The sequence below is a fragment of the Nannospalax galili genome, unplaced genomic scaffold (genome assembly GCF_000622305.1).
Source record: "Nannospalax galili isolate Female #2095 unplaced genomic scaffold, S.galili_v1.0 scaffold311, whole genome shotgun sequence".
In the NCBI taxonomy this organism is placed as follows: Eukaryota; Metazoa; Chordata; class Mammalia; order Rodentia; family Spalacidae; genus Nannospalax; species Nannospalax galili.
In genome coordinates, this window is record NW_008330298.1 from 1,423,294 (window position 1) to 1,427,074 (window position 3,781).

The 3,781-nt window shown below is 39.8% G+C and overlaps 1 pseudogene; it reads left to right on the forward strand.

Annotated features, from left to right (window-relative positions):
• Nucleotides 1–630: 630 nt before the first annotated feature.
• LOC103743032 lies at nt 631–1,804 on the forward strand (annotated as a pseudogene).
• Nucleotides 1,805–3,781: the final 1,977 nt, after the last annotated feature.

Genomic DNA, 3,781 nt, shown 5'->3' on the forward strand with positions numbered 1-3,781 from the left:
AAGGTCAAGGCCAGGGGGCTGGAGAGATGGCTCAGCGGTTAAGAGCACTGGTTGTTCTTCCAGAGTACCTAGTTTTAATCTCCAGCACTGACTGCTGTCTAACAACCATCTGTAACTCCAGTTCCAGGGGCTCCAATGTCCTCTTCTGACCTCCACAGGCGTTGCAAGACATGGGTGCACCTACCTACACGCAGGTAATACACTCATACTCATAATATAAAAATAACAAAGAAAAAAATTAAGTTCAAGGCTATTCTAGGCTACACAGTGAATCAAGACTAGTCTGGACTTCATGTTTTGTTTCCAACAGAAACAAAAGGGGCTGGAGATATGGCTCAGCAGTTAAGAGCACAGGCTGCCCTTGTAAAGCACACAGATTTTGTTCCCAGCACCTACATGGCTATCAACTGTCAGTAACTCCAGTTCAAAGGGATCTGCCATCCTCTTCTGATCTCAGAAGGCACTGCACGACATGGGTACACTAAAACACATGCAGGCAATACACATATACACATAAAATAAAAATAATAAACAAAATATTTTTTAAATTAGCAGACATGAGCCTATTAGTGAACCTTTTGTTGCTTTAACAAATTATCTGAGAGGCAGACAGCTTAGCACAGTGGTGGCATGGAGTTGGACCACGGCTGGCACACGTGGGTACTGGTGTCCTATTTCCCGGTGACCCACAGTGAGATGTTGCACCTGTCCTCACTAGCCAAGCCCTCCAACCCCAAGAACCCACATGTCTTCTTCCTCTTCTTCAACGTGGACATTGGAGGGAAGAAAGTTGGTTGAATTATTTTAGAATTACTTGCAGATAGTGTTCCCAAAACTGCAGAAAATGTTCCTGCATTGTGTACAGGAGAAAAAGGCACTAGATCCACAACTACGAAAACTTTCCATTTTAAAGGCTTTCCTTTCCATCGAATTATTAAGAAATTTATGATTCAAGGTGGAGAGTTCTCAAATCAGAATGGGACAGGTGGAGAAAGTATTAATGGTGAAAAATTTGAAGATGAAAATTTTCTTTATAATAAGCATGATCTGGAGGGTTCGTTGGGCATGGCAAATGCAGGCCCCAGTACAAATGGTTTTCAGTTACTTATCACAACAGTTCCAATGGCCTCATTTGGATGGGAAACATGTGGTTTTGGTCAAGTAATTAAAGGACCTTGTGTGGCAAGGATGCCTGAAAATGTACAAGTGCATTATTGCAGAATGTGGAGAATTGAAAGAAGGGGACTATTGAAGAATAGTCCCCAAAGATGGCTCTGGTGACAGTTATCCAGATTTCCCTGAAGATGCAGATATAGATTTAAATGATGTAGATAAAATTTTATTAACTGAAGACTTAAAGAACATTGGAAATACCTTTTTCAAATCTCGGAATTTGGTGATGGCTATTAAAAAATATGCAAAGGTTTTAAGATGAATGAATAGTTCAAAGGCTGTTATTGAGAAAGCAGATACATCCAGACTGCATCCTGTAGCCTTAAGCTGTGTTCTGAATATTGGTGGTTGTAAATTGAAGATGTCAAATTGGCAAGGAGCAATTCACAGTTGTTTGGAGGTTCTTGACCCATCAAATACCCAAGCACTGTATGGAAAAGCTCAAGTATGGCGAGGATTAAAAGAATAAGATCAAGCATTGGCTGATCTTAAGAAAACTCAGGAGATTAAGCTATCCACGCAGAACTGCTTAAAGTCAAACAAAAAGATAAAGGTACAGAAAGATAAAGAGAAGGCAGTAAAAAAGGTTTGCTTACTAAAGAGCAACCTTAACTTAAAAATCACACATTGATTATATTAAGAACAAGAGTTACTGTCTACATATGACCGACCCATGATGTGTTTCCTTTGCTGTTTTATTCTTCTTGTGTACAGTTGAGAAGTACTGATATAGGTTCCCTCTTAATAGTGTTAAGAAATAGAGTGAAGCTCATTTTAAAAAATTATCTGAGAAAAACAACTTAAGGGAAGAAAGATTTATTTTGATACACATTTTCAGATCTCTGTCCATTGTTTGTTTTGTGGCAAAAGAAAACTGCTCACCTCATGGAAAGAAAAGACCAGAGAAGGAAAGAGATGAGGGGACCTAAGCAAGATATATCCTTCAAGAGCACCCCCCAAGTGACTTGTGTACTCAAGCTGGAGGAAGGATCAGCCTTATAAGGTTTCTATGATCTCCTGGTAATGTCTTCAAATCATGACTCATCAATGGAAAATTCTGTTGACTTTAGGTAAGAGCTCCTGTGACCCATCAAGTTCCAGAAGTCCCATCTGAGCATATTGCTGCATGACGACCAAGCCTTCAATACATGTAGCTTTAGAGGAAATTTCATACCCAAACCTCAAAACTAATCCTCAATAGTGTCAAGATCTATTTAAATTTAAGCTTGTCCCCTCCCTCTCTTTTTACTGAAATCATATATTTTAACCCAAGCTGTAATTAGCTGGATAATACCTCCTCATTTCACCTCTTCTCCTAACAGGTAAGACAGGTTCTGCTGGTTAGTTTCAGTTGTGAACTTGACACACCTGAGAAGAGAGAGCCTCATCTAAAGGTGCAGCATCGGTTTCAGTGGAAAATCTGGGGTTGAAGGGGTCATGGAGAGAATCTGAGGTTTGGCACTGTGCTAGGTCAGAAGAAACCACTGATCAAAATGTACCCTTCAGTGGGGACTTGACATATTGGACATGCCAGGACTATAGGGTGACCACCAAGGACAGTGGCAGGTGTGGAGCGTAGCTGGCCTTATCTTAGGAGAAAAGCTGTGTGTGCTGCAGATGACAGAACTAGAGTGGAGCTGCCAAAGCCTTTTGGAGCTGAGAACACTCTAAGTGAATCCTAGATGTCAAACTCTGAGCGACACTGCCCAGTTCCTCACGGAGGATTTAAGTTGCTTTTTTGCTTTGCCAGGAGCATACAGTTAATGAGACTTTGGGTTTTTTAACAGAACTGGGATTTTTTTCTGTTTATTATAAGGGGGGGAATGTGTAGCAATATTCAGAAATATTCCATCAAATCTTCTAACTTCCAGTGACTAAGTTGAATATATGTAAAATTGAGTGAAAGAACTCTATTGTACGGTATTGCTCAATATCCAAATAATCTCATTACTCAAAGCTCACAAAATATCTTGATTATACACACATTAGGAACACTTTGTCTCCATTATCTAAACTGTAAAATGGGAATAATTAAAAAGAACATCTAGTAGAATTCGGTGGTTTGGACCCACAGATATTAAGAATTCAGAAGAGGCTCTAGAAAACCAGTTCCTTACATATGTTGTCATTGTTTGCATGGCAGCTACGATAACATATTTCAAATCACCACTGTGAATAGAGGCATAGCACGGTGATTTCTTTTTTATTTATTTTACTTCTTATTCATTCTTTTTTATTGAATTTTTGTGATTTTCATACAATACTATTTGATGATATTTAGGACCCCATCCCCATCCCCACCTCTGCTTATTGCCCCCATGCCAATTTAATGTACTTTCATATATATGTTAGGACCATTATAGTCTAATTTGTGTCTCCATATGTCCTTCAGTGTGGGTCCATCCACTGGAGCCTGATTAGCCTACCAAGAGTCCCATGGTTGAAAGAGACTCTTTGCCCCTTCCAGCAGCCATCTGTTGCCACAATTACCTTAGGTGGGTTTGGAGTTTCTTTCGATATCAGGCTTAGGAACTTAAAGCTAACCAGGTCACAGGACACAGGGGAGAACCTGATGCTAGCTTTCTACTAAATAGTTATAGTAGTAAAC